Below are 24,706 nucleotides of genomic sequence, written 5' to 3' on the forward strand. Positions count from 1 at the left end.
TTCTTTGACAGAAAAGTAAATGAGGAAGGTTGTTTGGAAATCGCAAGCCCATGAGCCCACAGATGGTAACAGTGGAACTGAGATCCCTACCCATGGGCAGTCACCACTGCACCTTCACAGCCCCAAGGGTGGCTGTGCTGGGGGATGAGTAGGATGGGCAGGCTCGCCGGAGAGATGTGCCTCAAGCTGGCGCAGGTGATCAGCGACTGAATGCTGGATCTCCCTATGCACCACAGCCCAGACCCTTTGAAGGGTGACAGGTGGCCCTTCTCCACCCACACTTGCATGCGGGGGATGAGCCCTATCCCCTGCAGTGCTTCCACCCGAAGGTGGCACAGGACCAATGGAGGAGGGGAGCCCTGGCTGGGCACCAGAGCTGCTGGTTCCAAGTGCACTCGCCAACTGAGGAGAGACAGGTGGGTCCGCTGGGACCGGCCTTCCCTTATGTTCTGTGATTAGGTGTGTTTAATTACAAAATAAACAACAGCATTCCAGATTAGTTGTAACAGCATGCAGTAATATCCCCATTAACCCAACACACCAAGGTTCCAACAGTTGAACAGCAAGCATAACACATGCATATATTGAACGACAGTGGCTATTCCAACAGCATGCAGGGATGTTTGGTAGCAACAGGCCACCATGAATGTGGTGTTTGAACAGGGCACATGCATCAACATCAATGCAAATATTTATAAAACAATAGGACATGTGTCGCAACAAATATTTAAGGTTACACATACCCATTAAGGTGTGGAATTGCATGGTTTATGCACATACAGTAGGGTAGAAAAAACCTTGGTTAACATCTTATAATGACCTTCTAGTCTACAATACATTCCCAGTGAGTGCAAGTGTATATCCCTTACCTGTATTATTACACTTGCCACCATACATTAAGTTGTGTCATGGGTTTGGCTAGTTCAATATATGCCTGACCTATATCTGACATACTAACTGTCCAGGATGCAGATGTTACTGCTACATATTTCTTGTTTGCATTTATATTTCTTTATCTACATATCTGGGATGTTTTCACATGACATTTTCACTTTGATTTGTACAGAACCCTGTATTTCTTGACACACACTCACATTTCTGGTGAATAATTACATGCTACACGTGTGCCAGGTTTACTTATTCATGCCAGCCAGGAACTGACTGTTGTGGACTGTATATATGTTTCACAGCTACTAGCACTTCCATCACCCACTTTATATGGGACTGCATAACTCTGGGTTGCCAGCACATTTTCAAACAGTACTGTTTGTATAATGCAAAGGTACAACAACATTTCAGACTCTGTGACACAGACACACTCTGGGTTTTAGACCTTTATTAATGACATTGCACACTTTTCCACAGGCTCACTCCTTTATTTGTTTTAATGGTGTTTATGGCAGACATGTTCAAGACATATTATGCCTTTATTAATAGGTTAGAACAAACTTGTTTCAGGCTCATTCACTTATGTTATATGACAGTGCCTGCAGGGATATTATTCCAGACATATGTTACCTTTCTTAATGGGTTACTACACTCTTTTTCAGCCTCCCTGACGTTTTTATCTTACAGTACATGCAGAGGACTTATTCAGGCAATTCTATGGCTGTTTTATTGGACTACAACACTTTCTTTCATGCTCCCTCCCATATTTTATATAACAATACATACAGAATAATCCCTAACCTGCTTGGTGGAGCAGCCTTAGCAGCCTATCAGCATAGGCTTGCTGATTTGCAGCATGGTCACCTGCAGCTGTAAAGTAAATGAAGGGATATTGAGACATACCTATCCGTTATACATACTCCATTATCAATTCTTACATACTGCATTCCATGGCTACATACTCAGTTGTGGGGCATTCTGCATCCCTCGGGCCTCCTGTATCCACTGGTTCAGGCGGTCCTGCTTTTGTCTCTTCAGGTCTGCATGGTGGTGATAGACCTGCTCACCAGTCCAAGAAACACCTGTGGCACTGGTGAGGTCACGAGCTAACCGGTTCCAAGCCTCTGCCTTGTACTCCGTTACTTGGAACTGGCCCTGCAGGAGTCTCGTCTCATGACGGTGGACAAGGAGCCAAACCATGCATTTGGACTCCTCGATGCCCCAACGTTGCGCTCGGAAGCATGAACCCTCTCCTGCACCTGCCATTCTGACTGCAAATGTGAGCTACAATCAGTTATGGCGAGTATTCCCGCCTATGGGGCTTAAATATGCCGCATTTCCCACACTTTTTTGTGATTGGCCGTTTTGTAATATTCTCAGCTGACTGCAGACCTGCTTAGTAATGGTTAAACTACCATTCGTAAGTTTATGACTGTTAATAGTGGCTGCTTCTCCTATGCTGTCATTGCTTAGTGGTTCAGTGCTTTGATTATGATGCAAAGGGTCCTGGGTTCAAACCTTGTCATTCTTTTATTTTAATACTGTCTGGACAGGCTAGGGGGTGTGGCTGCATTTAAGCAACTTAGCTCTACATTGCCCCCTGGTGCCATACGGTGCCCTGGTTAGCGTGGCGTGCACGTCCGCGCAAACACATTGTGCAGGGTAAAGCACTTTTAAACTTTGGGCAACTCTATTGCACTGGGTAAAGCACTATTACACTATGGGCAACTCTGTTAGCTGTGTGAAGTGCTATTAAACTATGAGCAACTCTGTTTAGCTGGGTAAAGCGCTATTAAACTATGGGCACCTCTGTTTAGATGGGTAAAGCGCTATTAAACTATGGGCACCTGTGTTTAGCTGTGTAAAACATTGCTTAACAGCAGGCTATTTTATATCTGGGTCCTTTAAAAATATATGTTTTGTTCACTGATACATTGGCCATGTCACTGCTTTTAATAAAATTTTAATCATATATATCTGGTATTATTTAAAATACTGATTTAAAACATAAATAAGAAGGTGAGTGGTGGGACTCGAGCCATGAATGCCTTCTCTTTGTGCATACGCTCTACCATTACGCTATTGCTATTTGGATTAATTTGCATAAGTAGTTCTTATATGCTCTTCAATGTCACAATTGCTAACTGTGGTTAAGCAATGGGCACACCCATGCAAACAAGCACAAATACAGGCAGCTATATCGTGGATTTAAAAAAAATAAAATTAATATTTTACATTTTATAACTGTGATGGGGGTTTACAGTGTCAGGGAGTGTGGTGTTTGATGCAAGTACATTTGAGCAAACTCGCTCTTGTCTGTTGACATTATGCTTTGAAAACCTTGCAGGGGCGTGGACTTTTAGACTGCTCAGCAGTCGGACACGTCCCCTGCTTGCCTACTCAGTCTGTGTAAGAGTTACGGATGAGTCAGCGTGCCCTCATGAATATTCATGGCACGCTGACATCGTACCGTTCAACTGCAGCCTCCGAGTTAAGACATATTAAGTCTTACACGGAGGTTTCATGAATCTGGGGGAAAGAAGGCAAAAGGGATGTAACTAGAATCAACCAAGAAAAATGGAATGCAAGGCACGGAGAGCAGTATCGACAGCCAAAAACACGTAACTAGCGTAACTTTGTAAAATTAACGTTTATTATAAAGAACTCTCAGTCATTAATGCTTTTCCAAAAAACAAATGCGTTTTCGGCCTCACGCTGATGAAGTCTCGTGTGAGGACGAAAATGCAATTGTTTTTTGGAAAAGCGTTAATGACTGAGAGTTCTTTATAATAAACGTTAATTTTATAAAGTTACGCTAGTTACGTGTTTTTGGCTGTGGATACTGCTCTCCGTGCCTTGCATTCTATTTTTCTTGGATGTAACTAGAATGTCACAATTTTTTGTGAAGACAGGTAATAGATAAATTGCCAGTAAAAGGAAATATGCCATATAAAAAGAAAAGTGACAGAATATGTTTACATTGCCAAGAAGAAGAAACTATGAAACATGAGTTTTTAAAATGTAAAAGAGTACAGCTGTTATGGGGAAACTATGCAAAGAAGATTTTTAGAAGTATAAAAGAAGTGGATAAAATAAACATAGATATGTGTAAATATGGATATTATAAGAATAGAAGTAAAGAATATGGTAAAAGAATAGATGTTATTTTATGTTATACAGGTTATTTGGAATGAAAGAATAAATTAAATTATGTTCACAGTAAATGAATTTTAGCAACAATATTAACTAAAATCATATGATTGTTATGAAAAAAGGAGTGAGGTCTAAAAGGGATGAAAACTAAGTTTGATTGTAAAGAAAATTATGAATACGTGTAAACAGATTGTTATATCTACATTTTTGTACAATTGAAAATATTTGTAAAATATTTAAATATGTTGCTAAATATGTTGATAGGGTGCTGCCAACAACTCAGACAGATGAGACCTTCGTTTAATGTCTCATATGAAGGACAGTATACCATTCCCTGAGATTGCAGAAAAGCTGAAAAAGGACAAATTCTCACTTCCTGCTGTACCATGACCTCCCGTAAAGTAATGCCAGCTTTCAGTGGTCATACTATTCGATCACTTATTCTGTCATTAAACATGATCTGTTTTTTAAATGTTTGACTAATTGTTTCCTGTGTATGCATGTGTATATATATATATATGGGTTCCCTTCAGAATCTCAAAATCCTAAAACATTGAATTTCATATAGTTGAGACCATATGATCGAAGTTTTAGAACTTTGAAATTCTGAACGGAGGTTTGCATACAGCACAGAATGGGAGATTTCCCTTTTCCTCGCTGTAGTGCAATCTCTGAGTTGGTATATTTAAGTAGCGGGGGTGTGGGGGTGCAGGGGGCAACATTGAGAAAGTTGTTTTTTGTTTTTTGTTGGATTTATTCCAGAATATCAAGATTCTGCAACATCGATCATATTGTCTCAATCATATGAAATTTGATGTTTTGGAATTTCGAGCTTCAGTAGTGAATCCATATTTATCTATATCTATATATATATATATATATATATATATATATGTGTGTGTGTGTGTGTGTGTGTGTGTGTGTGTGTGTGTGTGTGTGTGTGTGTGTGTGTGTGTGTGTGTATGTGTGTGTATACATATATATATATATATATATATATATATATATATATATATATGCATGCGTGTGTGTGTGTATCTATGCATAGATATATATATATATATATATATATATATATATATATATATATATATATATACTTCGCTATATGCATGCGTGTGTGTGTGTATCTATGCATAGATATATATATATATATATATATATATATATATATATATATATATATATATTATTTATATATATATATATATATATATATATATATATATATATATAGATATATATAGATATATATATATATATATATATATATATATATATATTTATATATATATAAAATATATGGGATTATAGATATATATAGATATATATATATATATATATATATATATTATCAAACTTTTAGAACTTTGAACAGTTTGAATGAAGATCATGGTACATCATGGAACAGGAAAATTGCCCTTTTCCTCAATGTAGTGAGGTCTCAGAGTTGTTATATTTAATTTTCAGGGGCTGCGGGGGGTGCAGAGGGAGCTTGCACTCCTGCATAAACGTAAAAAAAAAGTTTTAAATGTTTGAAGTTGCAAATCTTTGATCATATGGTCTCATCCATATGAATTTCAAAGTTTTGGAACTTCAATAATCTGACTCATATATCTATCTTTATCTATGTCTATATCTATATATGTCTATCTCTCTATCTATCTATATATCTACATTGTTTTAGAAAAGCAGGATAAAATCCACTCCAAAATAATACCCCACAAAGTAGGGCATTGACTATAATCATGACTGAGGACTTACATCACAGTGAAGGGTTTGTATCAGATGTCTACATCACAAAACCTAAGGTATGCTGATCCAAAACTATACGATGAACTCTATCCCATAGCAATAATGACACAACCAAATTTTATCATTAAATCCACAAACCCAAAGCCAAAAACATTAAAAGAGTAAAATCTCACACAATCAATTTAAGACCTTAAATGATATAAAATAAAGTTTATAACTCTCCTCATCTTTTCTTCATACTTCTATACCACAAAAGAAAGTAAACTAAAAAATGCTCCCTCTCAAAGTGAGCCAACTGCTTAATAAGATACATTCAGTCTTGTAGTGGTTATGATAGTGATTCCTTGCATAAAAATGTTCAGAAGTGTTAGCCCACCTTAAGGAATCAAAACAAGGAAAATGGCATAAATTGCTGAAAAAGATGCAGATGTGATATAAAAATATATATTGTTATTAAAGTTAGGCAAAATGTTTTGTGATGAGCAGTGAAACCCCCACTCTGCATCTGCAGAACAAGATAAACTTCACACATTAAAACACTACATGTCTGAATGAGGAGAACTCATTACCAGGGTAAGTCTTTAGTATCATTGCTAAGCAGATGATACTAACCCAGTCAACAAAGGAGAAATCAATTGACCAACCAGTCAGTCAATTTATTAATTCAAATAATTAATTAAAATAATGCAACATCACCTATCCTTCTTTTAGGAGACTGCATCTCTTACTGACTCCTTTGATGATGACCTAGAATGCATCCAGGATTGGTTGACCAATAATTACCTGGAGTGCAGCACCTCCAGGACAGTTGCAATGGCTGTTCTTGCCACATTAAGGAATTACAACTGGTAGGCTTCCAACATACTATCTTTTGTGTTGGTTCTAAAGCTAGAATTTGTGAAAAACATGAAAAGCTCTGGTGTGGTTTTGTATGATAGATTGAAACTGAGGATATAAGATAACATCTATCATCAAGTCAGCAGGACTCAACTGAAAGAATTGTATCTCTTTCTACAGTGATATAAGGGCACCCATGTGTGTGTGTGTGTGTGTGTGTGTGTGTGTGTGTGTGTGTGTGTGTGTGTGTGTGTGTGTGTATATATATATATATATATATATATATATATATATATATATATATATATATATATATATATATGTGTGTGTGTGTGTGTGTGTGTGTGTGTGTCAGGGTAAACATGTCGTGCTCTTTGGAGTAGTTCATCCACCTTGGTCCTCACCTGACAATCAGCTCTCACCTGTGGCTCCTCATAGTTGTCTGCATGCAACAGCAGTCACACCCCGGGCAACAGCTTTGACTGGCCAGCAAAACCAGGTGATGGTAGCCAACAGGTTTGTAACCCTCAGTGAGTGAGGGTTGTCTACCTATGCATGTGAAGACTGGCTCAAGCTGAATGTGTGGAGGAAATCACCAGATTGATTTAAGGGGCAGGAAGGTGGACTCAGCAAAGTGCTGTGGAGCATAAATAGGGCAAAGTGAAACACATTAGGACACTGTTGGCCATCCACTGCATCCTGACCCATCTCCAGTCATACTGACTACATCCTGCCACTGGACTAAGATAGACTGGGATGATAGAGTGAGACTGGCAATCTGCACAACTCTCCCTCACTATAATACAGTTCATGCGCAAGTCAAGACAGCATTAAGTCCTGTGGTGATGGGCAAATGACAAAGCAGCAGGTGTGGATACACTGTAAGCTGCAGCCAAAACCTCACGCACAGGCAGCCCAAGACAATGGGCCACTCTCTACTGGACCGAAGCAGCAGTAGAGTTCAGCAGTCCCCTGAGTGTCTGAGCAGCCCTATTTAGGATCGCTCTGTTTACATACATGGTCTGAGGAAGGGGCTAGAAAAGATGCCCTAAACATAGCCTACTTCACCCTACCCCTGTCCTGCTTGCCATGGCAGGCAGGGATCCCAACCATGTGGTCGAATCACAAAGAAAAAAACACTGATGACTTTGTTCACCATTGGCACATGTGCGCACGCTCATGGATAGCCCCAAATCAGACAGACCTGAGAGATGGACAGCACTTGTTGCAAGAGAACTCGGCAGCTACAACATCCAGATAGCAGGTCTCAGCGAGACCAGGTTCACAGATTAAGACCAGCTGACATAAGTTAAAGCTGATTATACCTTTTTCTGGAGTTGCCGCTGCAGCGATGAATGTTGTGAAGCAGGAGTTGGTTTTGCCATCAGATCTAATCTGATCAGCAGATTAGCCAGCCTCCCAAAAGGATTCAATGGCTGACTCATGTCTCTGTGACTCCTCTTTAAAGGAAAGCATCACACCACCTTCATCTGTTCATATGCCCCCACCATGACAAATTCAGAGGAGGTCAAAGACATGTTTTATGAAGACTTGGTGTCCCTCATATCGTCTGTGCCCAAGGCAGATAAGGTCATCAACTTAGGCAACTTCAATGCCAGAGTTGGTGCAGACTACCAGACATGGGAGGGAGTCACTGGGAGGAATGGAGTCAGCAAAACAACAGCAGTGGTCACCTACTTCTGAGACCTATGCATCTTATTACCTGTTGATTACAAACACAGTCTTCCACCTGCTCAACTGTAACAAGATGTCCTGGATGCACTCATGCAGCAAGCACTGGCCTCTTATTGATTTTGTCATAGTAAGGAGAAGAGGACAGGCAGGATGTTAATGTGACTAAGGCCATGTGTGGTGCAGACTGCTGGACAGATCACAGACTTATCCTCTCAAAACATAACATGCACATCCAGCCTAGATGGCACCCACAGGGGAAAAAGACCAATAGGCACCTGAATGTCAACAAGTTAAAATGGCACTCTGTGTGCCAGAACCTCAGTGAAGACCTCAACAGTAATCTTGACCAGCTCAGCTTTGGCACCAATGGTTCAAAAGAGGAATGGACAGCCTTTAGGGATGTGGTCTACAATACCGCTCTCGCTCACTTGGACCTGAAAATACACAAACACCAGGACTGGTTTGATGACAGTGATGAAGACATTCAGAAGCTGCTTGATAAGAAGTGTGAAGCCTTCAGATCCCTCCAGCAAGACACTTCATCCGTCTCCAAGAAACCAGCCTATAACTCCATCAAAAGCAAGGTGCAAGCAAAGCTCATAGACATGCAAGAGTCCTGGCTCAGCAGAATGGCAGATGATATCCAGAAGTATGCTGATAGCAACAACTCCAAGCATTTCTGTCATACCCTGAAAACCATATATGTGCCACAGTCTTCTAGAACATCACCACTGCTCAGTGCCGATGGGTCCACCTTGCTCACTGACAAGAACGCCATTGTGGAAAGATGGGCTGAGCATTTCAACAATGTCCTGAACAGGCCTTCCACTATCAATCCCGAAGCCATTGACTACATGCTGTAAGTTGCAATTAACACCTCCCTGGCAGAACCTCCAAATTAATCAGAGGTTAAGGAAGCAATTAAGCATCTCTCCAGTGGTAAGGCACCAGGCTCTGCCTCTATTCCAGCTGAAATCTACAAGACAGGGGGACCTGTCTTGTTACAGAAGCTTACCAAGCTCTTCCAGACCATGTGGCAAAAGGAAGTTATCCCTCAGGAGCTAAAGAATGCCTCCATCATCCATCTCTGCAAGAAAAAGTGAAACAGGCAGTCTTGTGACAATCACAGACGAATCTCTCTCCTAGTCATTTCCGGCAACATCCTTGCCAGAGTACTCCTCAACTGCCCCACTAAACACATGGAAGATGGACACCTACCAGAGAGTCAGTGTGGCTTTAGAGAGGGCTGAGCGACAGTGGACATGATATTTGCAGCACATCAACTTCAGGAGAAGTGCCAGGAACAAAACAGGGACCTTTACACAATGTTCATGGACCTGACCAAAGCCTTTGACACCATCAACCGTGAGTGGCTATGGTGTATCATGGAGAAGTTTAGCTGCCCCAGCAAATTCATCAGTATGGTGCGCCAGTTCCAAAATGGTATGCTTGCTCAAGTACTGGATGATGGAGACTCCTCCGATGCCTTCCCAGTTACCAATGGAGTCAAGCAAGGCTGTGTACTGGCATCCATGTTGTTCAGCATGATGTTTTCAGCCATGCTGTCAGATGGCTTCTGCAATGATGAAGAAACCAGCATTAAGATCAGATACAGGACTGATGGCAGGCTCTTCAATCTGCGAAGGCTACAGGGCAAGACCAAGACTGAAGAGGATTTTGTGCTCGATTTCCTGTTTGCAGATGACTACACACAATGCTGCCACAGAGGCCCAGATGCAGCAGAGTATGAACTGCTTTTCCACTGCCTGCAGAAACTTCAGCCTCACAATCAGTACTAAGAGGATGATGTTTTGTATCAGCCCACACCGCAGAAGATGTGTGTGGAACTATCACCACTGAAGATGAGGTCCTGAAAGCTGTTGACAAGTTTACATACCTCGGCAGCACACTCTCCAGATTTGTGAACATTGAAGATAAGGTAAACATATGCATAGCCAAGGCAAGCTCCTCATTTGAATAGTGTGGGAGTCAGTGTGGGAGAGAATATGTGTTGAACTGTCCACAAAGCTGAAGGTGTACAAGGCAGTCATACAGCCCACACTACTGTATGCCTGCAAGACATGGACTGTGTACCAGTGTCATGACAAAAAGCTGAATCGCTTCCATATGAACTGCTTAAGAAGGCTGCTGAAAATTACCTGGCAGGACAAAGTTCCAGACACGGTTGTCCTCTTTCAAGCTGGACTGCCAAGTATCTACACCCTGCTGAGGAGAGCCCAAGTCAGGTTGGCAGATCACCTTGTACATATGGCAGACACATGCCTCCCCAAGATAATGTTCTACGGTGAACTCACAAGAGGCAAACACACACAAGGTGGGTAGAAAAAGCACATCAAGGACATGCTGAAAGCCTCTCTGAAGAGCTTTGGCATTGACCCGGATTCCTGGAAAACCCTAGCACAAGACCGCCCCACTTGACAAAGCTGCATCAGCAAAGACGCTACCTCCTAAGAGCAGAACATGACTGCAGAGGTGCAGAGGAAGTGTGAGCTGCATAAATTCACAGCCAACTCTTTGCCAACCAATCCAAAGGACTGATCATGCCCGATGTGTGGCAGAGCTTTCCTGCCCACGTCAGACTGATCAGCCTTAGCTGGATTCAACCTCCTTGACATGATGTCCTTGGTCATCCTCGACAACGATGGACAAACAAGATACACACACACACACACACACACACACACACACACACACACACACATATATATATATATATATATATATATATATATATATATATATATATATAGTTTGCCTATTTATATGCCCATTGACTACTGTTATTAATTTGTACATTGTATCTGTTTTAATTGTATGGGAAAAGGTTACAGGCACTTTAATAAGCTTACAGTTCATGAAGTACAATGATTATTCTCCAATATAGTGAAAGAAATAAACTTATAAAGTGCTGTTACAATTGAGTATTGCACTGGGATGAGCCCTTGCCTTTCAACTCTCCCTAAGTATTTTGCTTTGTCACTAAAGATTTCATTCTGCCAAAAATGTCAGAAATAGAGTTTCATTCTTCTTTTTGTTCAGAAAATGCATAATGATATAAAACCTGTTGTTCCATTAATTTTTAAGAGAATTAGAGCAATATTTAAAAACTATCCATGAGTTTCTGACTGTTTCCAAACCCATTCTTAAGAAAATAAGTTTCAAAACCTGTAAAGCACTTTGCATTTTTTTTCTGTAACTAGTAATACTCAGAGCAGATAAAGTCCCATGCACTAACAAAAATTATGATCAGGTCTCCAATTATAACTTTTATTATGTGTTCCCCATATGATGCCAAGATTCACCTCTCAAGCTTTGCACATGAGGTGAATTTCTTGGCATCCATTTCTCATACTCAAAGTAAGCTGGTTGTTATTAGAGACCCACTCATAGTTCTTTATATTATTTGACATAACTTTTTAATTTACTAGCAACTCGAATTTGGTCGCAGCAAGTTGTACAAACAGTTTATGGTCAATTGTTCCTGCAACTCCCTGTCACCTCCACTCTCTCTTTTTTCCAAACTGGGATCAGTAATAATCACTAGTGTATAATAACTTCATTCAGTTCCTAACTCTCTACAACAAAATGACAGCTCAAGTTATACACCGAATTGTTGTCTGCTGAAAGCATCTAAGTAAAATTAACAATTGCAACAGTCTTCCAGCAAGAAATTCAGCATAGAAACACGTTTATCAACAAGTTGTGTTTTAATCAAAACTGGCATTTTAATACAATACAGTGGACTTACAAGAACAATATAATTTGAATAAAGCTTCTTTCAGATGAATTTTGAAGCAATACCATATCAGTCAAGGAGATCCAAAGTAAAATTTCAAAACATAAAAAAATTATCTTAAATTGCTTCTGGATCTTCTGCATGCTATATTAATGGATCCAGCTTCTTTGTCTGTATTGGCTTATTTGAAATTATTTGAATGTTTTCTTTTGCAATATAAATGGCACAATGATATAGATATAAACATTAATGCATGATAGAAAAGAAGTTCCAATGAAATCTGAATGAATGGGTAACAGCTTTCTCCACTTGTCTGAATAATTTTAAGAAAATATAGTAGTTGCGCCTCTGGTCAGATTTTAACTGGTGTAAATGTTTCAGATTAGTTAAATCTATTTACTTGAAGAAACCAAACCAATTACATGATACTTATTTGCACATATCCATTTAATAATTTTATAGATTACTAATATTTATGGTTTGGAGTTTCTTAACCTTGTTTTACATAGCAATATGAACATTTTAATATGTATGCTGTGCCTTATAATGTTAAGACTCAGTGAGGAACCAACTCACTGAAATTAACTGTTTGGGGAACCACCCCCCCCAAAACAAATCTGTAAGTTTTTTTTTTTTTTTTTTGCAGACAGCAAACTTCCATAAACTCTCCAATGTATGCTGGGGGAGAACTGATCTCCCTATAGTCCAGGATCTATATCTATATCTATAGCTATCTAGCTATATACATATACCCCAACTCCATGGTCACACAAAACACAAAAAGGTAAAATTTTCCCAAAGGAAAGAAATCACTGTAAGTGCAGACTATGCCAGCAGTGATTTCTTGTGGAACTCAGATATCAGAGAGTGTTCAACTTTGCCAATTTCTGCTTAGCATTTTGGTTCCTCAGAAAGCTGACCCGTGATGAGCAGTACTGTAGCCCATTTTAATGCCAAGTATAATAACATCACTCAGTAGCAAAATATGAATGGCCATATCTGTGTTAATCTAGATCCTTACTGACCCCTGACATAGAGTTCCACAAATCATTTTAAGAACTGATTTAAAAGGATATTTTTGTCACTAGATATTACACATACCACACATACCATTTACTGCCCCTGTTAAGCAGATGAGATTGACCACTGTACAACAATTTTTAAACAGAATCTCTATCTTTAATAGATTTCAATAAATACATCTGTTGTACATTTGATACAATGTCTTTTTGAAAAAAAAAAAAAAAAGGCATGATAGCTATTTCTGCATTTGGTAATATTATCTGGTAGGTAATACCACTTTATAGTGCAACAATCTCCGTGGTGAAATTTGTAATGATTCTTCATAGCTTGAGGCTTCAGTGTAAGCAGCTGATATTTTTAAAAACAGTTAGTCATCAATTGTAATTTGTAATGCTTTCAGAGCTACTACAAACCACTGAAGATGATTATCCACAGCTCCTACTAGCCTAAGAATGAAGCAGCAGGCATACATCACTAGCCTCAAGCCTCATGTGATACCTTAATGTCAAGCACTCCCAGGATAGTTTTACGTCCTGTAAGGTGTTAGCTTGATTATATAGACAACCTGGATACCATAATCAAAGCAGATGAATGTGGAGCTTATGCAGAAGATTATTACCCAGTATTTATATGTGTCATCCTCACCAGGACTAAATTAAGCTGAATGCAGGCAGAAATAAATTATATCATTGGTGGGTTAAAGGGTCTATATTATGTCATCAACTGCTTAACTTGTTGAACGCCTAAACATTGATAGCTAAGGGTTGAAAACTTACAATGTCGAAAGTCCAGTTCATCGAGAAAGAATTTGCTTGGATTTATCAGGAATTTGCCCTTTCCCCAATGTAGCCCAATCTCAGAGTTGGTATATTTAGTTAGGGGGGGTGTGGGGGGCAAAACCTCCCACTTTGCTATGGCTTGGGAGTACATGTTAGTTTGGCATGGTCAAGTGAATTATTTCCCGATGAAAGAATTCGCTTAACTGGCTGTTCGACATTGTAAGTTTTCGAGCCTTAGCTAATGACTTTTAGGCGTTCGACAAGTTAAGCAGTAGATGATATAATATAGACCTGGGTTAAACACTGACAGCAGTTGTTATGGAACAGGCATTAAGTTACTTTGACACAAATATGGACTCTTGGTAAAAACACTTGTGAAACTAAAATACCAAAGGCACCTCATTTGTTACTCTATTTGGCATCTATTTCTTCAGTAGACTAACATTTGGGATTATCTCTTCTCCAAATCACTTCCAGAAGAAGATGTCATTGATGATAGATAGATTTCCTAGAGTAGATTTTCTCACAGTAATATCATTTTGGCAATACAGAGATCATGACACCACACTACACACTGTGTTAAATAAGAAACAACAACTGGACGGGTCACAGTGAATATGGGAAAGTGTGAACTGAGCAAAAGCAAATAAAACATTGAGTTTCATTTCATCACAAGAGATGTTGACCAATGTACAACTATTTTTAAACAAAACATCTTTCTTTAATGGATTCCAATTAATACATTTGTTGAACACTGGATGATAAGAATCTGTTGTGAATTACTAAAGTGTAAATGTTCCTTGCAGTGGTGAATACAGTATAGAAATTTATCCCAATTATGCCAAGAAAAAGGCAAGCCACTGAAAAACTTGCTCAAGGGGATGGGAGGGTGGCCTAATGGTTAAGGTGTTTGCTTTACAAGCACAAGGTGCAGGGTTTGAACCTCACAAGGGATAATTGGCTAGGCTTAAAATGGCTCGCAAAGGCAGTTAGCTTAGTACTGACCTATGAGAAGAATCACTACTAGTTGGTTAACCCTTCCTCAATATAGAAAAGTATTTAATGAGCTTAAACCCGCACTTCTTACATTATTCATTATAAGGCCAAAGCAAATAGTTAAAACTGTGTGTTATATCTGTCAGCTTATAGCCATCCTCCTTAAAAAAATGAGGAGAAATAGATGCCTCCCACATCTGCATCTTATTCTTTATCTAAGATGGACCTGGAGAATGGACTGATAAATAAAAAAAGGTCTTGTTCCTGACAAGGCGATGCAACGATCTCAGATACTTTCTCATCAGCCATCACGTTCAGCAAAAGACAGACCGCAAACCACTAAATCATTTGTTAAATACTTAAAATCTGTCCTAGTGGACACTCAGGATTTATAGATTCTTCTTTATGTTCACAATGTACTCTAGTATTGTTAATCATTCTCTGGACAAGACTTTGCTAGCAAAAGACATGCCTACTATGCAACATAAGCAAGATGGGAGACAAAATAAAACAAAAGACATTCAGTGGAGACCTACAATATTTGATGGAACTTTTCATAGATAATGTAAAAGCTGTCTCAGCAGAATTGTTGAAGTTCTGATAATAGTTTTCTGCAGAAAGCATATGAATAATCAGACCATAACAAACTGGATTATGCAGAAAAGTATTACTGATCCAGAAGAACATTTTTCACAGTTTATGATGATCTCTAGTTAAAATTATCCATAGCTGTGAAACTTTCATCTATGTTTCTAGCCAAAACGCCTGAGGTCAAATGTAAATGAGATGATTTATAAACTTACAGCAAAGCTGTAACATAAGATACAATGACAGTATTATTTTCATGAGAAACATGTAAATTTGTATGCTACAAAATATTGCAAACTTCTCCTGGAGTCCTTCAAATTATGGCTTTTATGTTTAGGAAAACAATGTTTGAAAATGTTAATGAAAACTATAGCCAGTAATATGTCATGTCTTTTATTTCTAGGAAAGACACTAGACAGATGAGGTTAGATACTTTCCAATGGAATGAATACAACTAGTTGATGTTTCAACCTAATGAAAAAGCCTAAACGTAAGTGTTTTTGCAGGGACAACTGCTTTGTACCTGCCCATGTTGGAGATTCATCTTTCATATCCCCTTATTTATTAAAAAAAAAAGAACACAACTCCACTGTACACAAGCATGGAGAAAAATGAAATCTCAAAATAAAATGTTTGAATCACTACCAGATGTGTAACAGAAACAGCAGCAGCAACGATTTTCTATAAGGAAAAGCAAATAAAAGCTGTGAGTGAACAAACAGTGATTACTGAGTTATATCCTGACCACATATATTGAAGCCAGCTAGAACTGTGTGGGGATGGGGCAGAAAATGGTCAAGTGTCGGCAGGCTGCTGCTATTCAGCTCAGCATTAGCGTTCCTGTCGGCAGGCTGCTGCTATTCAGCTCAGCATTAGTGTTCCTGAAGATAGGTTGCTGCTATTCAGCTCAGCATTAGCGTTCCTGTTGGCAGGCTGCTGCTATTCAGCTCAGCATTAGTGTTCCTGCTGGCAGGCTGCTGCTATTTAGCTCAGCATTAGCATTCCTGAAGATAGGTTGCTGCTATTCAGCTCAGCATTAGCGTTCCTGTCGGCAGGCTGCTGCTATTCAGCTCAGCATTAGTGTTCCTGCTGGCAGGCTGCTGCTATTCAGCTCAGCATTAGCATTCCTGAAGATAGGTTGCTGCTATTCAGCTCAGCATTAGCGTTCCTGTTGGCAGGCTGCTGCTATTCAGCTCAGCATTAGTGTTTCTGCTGGCAGGCTGCTGCTATTCAACTCAGCATTAGCATTCCTGAAGATAGGTTGCTGCTATTCAGCTCAGCATTAGCGTTCCTGTCGGCAGGCTGCTGCTATTCAGCTCAGCATTAGTGTTCCTGCTGGCAGGCTGCTGCTATTCAGCTCAGCATTAGCATTCCTGAAGATAGGTTGCTGCTATTCAGCTCAGCATTAGCGTTCCTGTTAGCAGGCTGCTGCTATTCAGCTCAGCATTAGCGTTCCTGCAGGCAGGCAGCTGCTATTCAGCTCAGCATTAGCGTTCCTGCCAGCAGGCTACTGTTATTCTGTCCAGCATTAGTGTTCCTGCAGTCATTGCTTGAGTTAGTCAATGAACTAAATTATGACCACATATTCCTGTCAATGTGTTTACTCCTTTAATCAAGGAGAAGGACTTTGGTTAATTTCCCACCCACTAAAATATTTATTTATGTTTGCAACTGTTTGCATTTCACCCCCCAAATCATTAATCTTACTCTCTGTAAGAATGGTTGTCACTCAGAACTCACACATTAACCAGCAGTCTAATTAGATCTAAAAGTATCACCGAGAAACCCTTTGGCAAAATCTCATTCTTGTCACAGAAAGTCATGACTTTGAGCTACGAAAAGTTCTCATTTCACACATTTACATATAAAGTACTCATATTAATCAATACAACATTTTCTAAGCAACATAGTGATGATCTACAAAGTTATGGAAACTGAGAAAGACAGTATTGGTTTGAAAAAGTAAAATATATTTTCCTGCAAACAATTAAACAAATTTAATTTTTTAGGACAGTTGACCTGCCTATTTACCATATCATACAGTTATGACAGATTATACGATAATTTTAAAATGTCAGTTTTAGTAGTTTTTCATCCACCCAAGTGACACACTCAGCCAGTGTGATTTCTTTAATGATGCAACTTATTTCACACAGCAATAAACAAATACAATTATAATCAGATCATCTGTAGTAACCAGGTTGTTATATACTAAAGAAAAGGACATAAAAGTATGATACTACCATTAAAAATAGAGGTGATGTAGCAGAGTGTGTGTGACAGCTTTCAAAGCAGGCAGTTGATTAGGAGTTAAACCTCTCATCTGACTGTTGTTTGTGTGGCAGTGTGAAGCATATTAACAGCTTCCAAAGATGTCAATGGCTTCTTGATGCAGTTTGCACATGTTTGGCGGCAGAGGGTGTGATAGCTTTTAAAGCTTAGTTACTTTCTGACGCAATTCCCACATAACTATCATCTTGTAGCAGCATGAGGTTTGCATTCTTGCAAAATCTTTAAGTTCATATGAAAGGATCTGGCTAAAACAAGCTAGTAATAGATCCAGTGCTCTGTTCATACTCTAAAATAGAGAGGAAAATTACCTTGCTATGGCAAGGCTCGTCTGTAAGAAACATGCAATAATAAACCTGTACTGTGTTTCTTATGTTACACATGAATCTCACTGTTATCACTCAACAAGACACACCCTGCTATATCCACTGCAGTAACTATGGAAAAGCATGAGAAACCCGTTATTAGCTTTAAAACTCTAACACTTGATGAGCTGCCAGATAACCGGTAGCCAGAAGCACTTTGCACCACAAAGTGTCACTGTGAGTTGTTTTGTCTTGGACATGGAACATAGTCTGATCAGGTTATGTCATAATTATGAAAAGTTCCAATGAGAATCCTATTCATGAGAAAGATTCTTTTCTTCTTCAACAGACATACTAATGAAAACCATCAATGCATTAGTTATCCAAATGTTTTAAATACTTTTGGACACTTTCTCACTATTACAAACACCTTGCAGTAAATAAAGTTCCCTATATCTTATAGGGAATTAAGATCAGATGTCTGGTCATATGTACTCATGTTCTTGAAATGGATTTAAAAAATTCAGCTCTCAAGTTTCACAGTCAAGGTGAATTTATCCAGTTCATTTGTTAAACAACTTGGTTATGGTCACAGATTTGATCATAATCCTTTGTATCATTTGGTAAGTTGTTACGCATGAACTCAGCTATAACGAAGACATTTGCGTTTCATTTTCAGAGCATAATTAGAACACTTCATGTACAGAGGTGCACGTCGCTCAGATGACTCAGTAACACATTACAGGGTGAAAATACATGACTAACGGCAGGTTTTGAGATTCATCCGCACATAGTTCAACTACCAGTGAAGGACAGATTGACCACCACGAAATACAAAACACCAGAATGACCACCACAAAGTACAACATGGTGGTCATTCTGGTGTTTTGTACTTCATGGTGGTCAATCGGTCCTTCACTGGTAGTTGGATTACTTGGTTTCATATTTGGATTTGTGGATTCATTCGCAGATAACATTAACAAATGGCAGGAGAACATAAGAAAAACAGCATGAAATAATAAAACATGTCTAATTTAAGTATAACTGTATAAGGTCAGTCAGATTACATGCAAGATCAGTCCATTTGTCCTAGATGAATATTCCTAGCATGGCAAATCTATAAATGAAAGTGTACAAATAGCACAACATTTACATTTTGTATTTTATTTGTATCAAGTTCATACTGCTAAAGACACTTAAGGAATTTTCTAATAAACTATATTTGCATATGTTTGACTTTTTATTTATTTACTTGTTTGTTTACTTACTTAATGCTTCTAAATAGTTTTATTACATGTTCTAAGAAATCTGCTGTGCATGTAACACTGTCATCAGTTATAACTTATTTACAAACACAGAAATGCAGCAATTCATGGAAGTTTACATTTCCTTTGCTGTACCAATGTGTCTGATTTGATAAATACTGTAGAAGTTAAACAACAGTTCTCAGTAAAGTTTGTGCTGGTCATTCACTGGACACAGCAACCCCTACCCCCCATCGCCAACCTCCTATCTAGCTAATGTGTGGTGTTTGAGACTCCAGCCATGTTGTGCATGCCGTTGGAAATACATTTGAACAAACAACTGTGTTAAGCGACTGTTATTTATTATTCTGCAGTTTTTCCATGATGTCTTTAGAATAATGTCAGGTTTAATTGTAATACTGTGGGGTTATTTATACATATCTATGTTTTGACTTTCCTGCTTTTTATGTGGGTAAGATGCCAGCTAAGGAGCAAGATATATGAGCATTGTTATGCTATTAGGAAGTGTAATAAGAGCAATGCATTATATTACCATTCACTCCAGTGGGCTAATTTTAAGAAATTTTTATTTTATATTATTGAAAAAGTGTTGTATCCAGAAAGAGGGGGCCTTGGGAGACAAATCTGGAATCGAGAGAAGTTTATTGCTAGATCAAATTAAATGCTACCCAGCCTTCTCATCTTAATGATAAATTAAGCTTGAACAGTGTTTTGATGCTTAAAGCTTTTAATATTTGATACTGAAATATTTTTGTAAGATATTTAGATCTATTTATTGCATAATAAACTTTTTTGAGATGTTTTATTTTATATTTTTTTCTCTTAATATTTTATTGTTTTTTTTTTTTTTTTTTTGGTGGCTTCTTTTAAATGTTTTTACATGTATTACTTGTGTTGGTTGGTTGCTTAGTTGATTGAATTGAAAATGATGCTGTTTCAATGACCATCTTACAGTGCTCTCTTTACTCTGATGAAGTTCAGGTAATACTACTGACAAATTAATCTGCTTAGCGTTATTAACTACCTGGAACGTTTTTTGTTTTATGCCGCATTTTGATTTTTAATTTTCTTTATTAATGCTTGCAGTAGTTTGCTTCTTGGTTATTTAAACCATACCACTTTTATGTCTCATTTAGTATAGCACAATTTTTTTTAAGTTTTCTTTTTTTTGGGGGGGGGGGGGTAAACATCATTATGTGTGTTATTTTTAAGTGTTAGCAACTTTAGCCTGGTGGTCTGTTGAGTTCTTTTTTCGATTTGGTCTTTTACTACTATAGACCTTTGGTGCCTCATTATCTGGTTTTCCTTTTATTATTATTCATAGAGTTGAATGTAAATTTGCCTAATTTGCATATGCCACATGTAAGTGGCCCTGAGTTTAAGCCAAAAAGTTGAGCATAATGATATTAATTCTCCAATAGCGGAGACGGGCAACAAATGCATTAGGATATCGCAGAATAATTAAAGTGTGGAAATATTTCAAATCATAATTTAATAAGATACACTCAAAACATATTGAATTAATGAGTTAGGGGTAATATTTAGTGAATTTGCATATAAGATGTGCATGTTATGGTGGCAATGACTGATTGCTGGATTTGTATCATTTGGAACTTGGGTTTCATGACAGCAGGAATGGAAATGATTACTGATGACAGACAATAATCATTACTGTGGCGTGATTGACACATTGTGCATACATGGGTATAAATTGAGTTATTTACTACTGGAGTTCTGCAGTGCTAGGGATATCAACAGGCATTTGTGAAGAACTGGAGATATTTGGTGAGACGATGATTAAAAATGGCAGCATTTGTGACAAAAGTGATTGCATTCATGACTTGAATGAATTGTGAGTAATATACTGCAATTTACATGACAATATTAAGATTTCTATATGTAATTATGAGGTTTGTGTTAAATAATATTTTTATTTAATGTAGGTGGTAGGAAAACTTGACCAGTATTTTTTTTTTACTTTATAAGCTGATTACATCCAAATATTATTGCCACACTATTGACTGTGGCCCCTTTTTTCATGTAGTAAAGGTCTGTGGCTGACAAAGTTTGCTGATGACTGCAAACTGGGAACAGTCATAGAATCTCCAAGTGATGTCAATATCCTACAAGAGGGTATTATACACTGATTGGTGCCAAAGTCCTGGTTTTAAAGTCAATGCAAAAAAATGTACTACCATCCCTTTCGGTAAGAGCAATGTTCCTACTAACTACCACATCAATAGCAACACCTTAAGTATGCAGCCAGTGGTGAGAGACCTGAGCACACAGGTTGACAGCAACCTTGCCTTTGACCACCATGTCTCCACAGTGGTAAGAAGGGCATTCTATATTGCTCATCTCATTAGTAAGGGCATTGTCTCTGGAAAATAAAAAGTTATATCTTCCCTGTACTCTTCCCTCATCAGGCCAATAGTTGAGTACAATGCCCCTTTTGATAGGTACCTTTCCAAGTACCTGTAACAATTGAAGAGACCACAAAGATTCCTAACAAGGAAAAGTCAAAGTGTTCAGCATCTGTCCTATGTGGATCATCTGAAATCACTCTCACTTTATTCTTTTTCTTGCAGACTACTCAGAGGTGATCTCTGCCATGCATACAAGGCAATCTCTGCTTTATTGGAAATACTACATATCCTAAGTCAAATGGTAGATGGGTACACACTCTAAAGACCTTAACCTGGTATGTGACATAAACAGAACATGCTGGAGAGACAGATTTATCTCCCAGAGGTTAGCACACCTTTGGAACAGACTGTCAGTTCATGTCAAACAGAGCACCTCACTGGCCCTCTTCAAGTACAATCTGGATGATTAGATAGGTAACCATAAATTCACCCAGGGGATTTCACCTGTATCTGTCTTTGACAAGGGCAATAGGTGCTCATCATAGAAATAAGGGTAGACCTTGGCTAGTCCTGTAAGGACCCTAGGTCCATTAGCCTAGTAACTTCCTGTGATCCTATAAAATAAGGGATTAAAGCAGAGAAAAGATAATGTTAGCCATGAGGAAAATTGTGTCCTCATGGCAGCACTTATGACAAAAGGGAAACTTATTTTTGGTAAAGGGTTCCCAGACAAGCTGATAGGAACAAGCCTGAAATCAAGTAGTTGTTGACATTAATGCAGTGGGTGTGAGAAATTGAGCACTGGCATGTACAAGAAAAGGGTGAATTAATATGGCAGCATGTGCTAGAGCAAAGCCAAGCAGAATACAGTTTCCCCAAACCACTACAGAGGGCAGTGTCTTCCAAATCTTATTCAATTAACACCAGATGAGGAATACCTTCTATCCCTCTGTGGGAATGACTATGACACAGAAGATGGTGGAACAGGAATAGTTAGAGGTGGTGTGGACATTGATGCATATTATCAGCGTCTGCAGCAGCAGCAACAGCAATGCTCATTTGCTCATGCAGGTTGGTTTAAAATGGGTAATATATATTTATATAGAGAACTGAATGCTGACAAGGAATGATCTCATTAAACACGTCACAATTAAGCTTGTACATAAGCAGAGAATGGAAATGAAGGCAGTGTGAATGGTAAGTGCCCCACTCATGCCCTTGTAAGCACATGGTACTGTATGGTATTCCATTATTAATTATGTTTTCAAATAATTTTTGACATTGTCAGCATCAGAAACAAACAGTTCTACTATACCAATAAATGTGGGTGATATCAGCAGCAGAATAGGTGTTCCAGCTGCTGCTGCTGATAATAACAAGGCAATATTTATGAGGGTCTATATTACATTATCAAAAAGTAATTCCATCAAATATGAAAACATCGACACATAAACAATGAAAGCCTAAATAAATTAAATAGCTATACGCCAAAATTCAAAACATCGAATGATAATAGTTGGCCAGCATCGCGAGCCTGGGTTGCTGGTGAAGTAAATAAACAAACTAAATATACACCTAACCCCCTAACGTGAAGTAAATAGTAACTTGTACAAACATATAGCCCATTAGTGCTGCGCACTTAAAATAAAGAAAAATAACGTGACATAAACTCAAAGTAATTATCAAAGTAGCATATGATGCGTAAGACATTATAAAGGAGCATCACTACATTTTTAATAACATAGCTACTGCTGTAATAAAGTCCTGCAAAGCGTATTGGTCTTTCTTTCCCCAACACTAGCTACAAATAATGTTGTTCAATTGTCTTCCTTTTTTAGATGAAGAAGGACTGCCTCACATAAGTTTTGTTCACAAACTAATATGGATAATACAGCTGGAATATCTGATATCCTTCCTAGCAAACATCTAATCCATCTGTGCCAGCCTTCTATGTAACTTTGAATATGAGATAAAGCCATGCCATTTAAACCTGAAACATTAACAAACTCAAGGAAGTACGTGAATTCACAATCCTCAGTGTAATGATCTGCTTTATCGCCTGTTCTGGTTTGTGCACAAAAGGCTCTCTCCCAAGCTAGGCTTCCAGCAGCCAGGCCTTGCTCTCCCCTATAGATAGCCCCCTCCACTCTGTTGTTACTAACACTACCTTACCCATTTCTTACCTTTGTACCTTCCCTGCCAACTCTAATTTCTTACTGTGTCCACTAGGTGGCACCCTTTACTTGCTGGTCTAATCTTCCCTTCTCAAGTCTCCAACCCCTCATTACTGCTTAATTCTGAAGTCTCTTTTCCTACTCTCCCTGTCCAATTTCTAACTAATCTTTACCCACCCCTAATCACCCTATCGCCCATTCCCCTCACCTCTTTTCCCCTGTAAACAGATTCTTGTAGAATCACTACCCTTTCCCCTGCAACTGTCCAAGAGCTCCTCTAAACTCTGAAGCTTACTGACTGTCTCTTGATTCTCATCTTTTACCTGCTCTAACCCGCTCCGTTCGCCCTGCGGGCTCACTCTGCTCGCTTCCCTACCCCCAATTCCCACCCACCCCCAGGGGTCCTACCCTTATACTTCTCTAGCCACTCCCCCTTCTTACCTCACCTATCACACAGTAACTCACCTGCCCACCCATCCATAACCTATCCTAGTCTACTAAAATACATATGCTCTTTTTCTTTTTTCTTCATCACTCCCTCTCTTCCTTCCCACAATTTTCTTTTCTATCCTTTTTACTACCTTCATTCACATCCCTAACACCATGCCTCCACTACTAAGCTCTAATAATGTAAACCATATACTCCTTTCCTCACTTCTTCCATTCCTTATACTATCTTACCTCCTAACATCATATGAACAACTTTGCCTAAAAGACACACACTCTGTCACCCAATATACTAGCCAACCTTACTAAATCACATTCCAACCATTCTCAAACTACATCTCTTCTTCTAGCTACCTTCTACCAAGATTTCATAGAAAATTCCATATTAC

This window comes from Protopterus annectens, chromosome 11.part0 (genome assembly GCF_019279795.1).
Source record: "Protopterus annectens isolate FY-2018-M chromosome 11.part0, PAN1.0, whole genome shotgun sequence".
In the NCBI taxonomy this organism is placed as follows: domain Eukaryota; kingdom Metazoa; phylum Chordata; order Ceratodontiformes; family Protopteridae; genus Protopterus; species Protopterus annectens.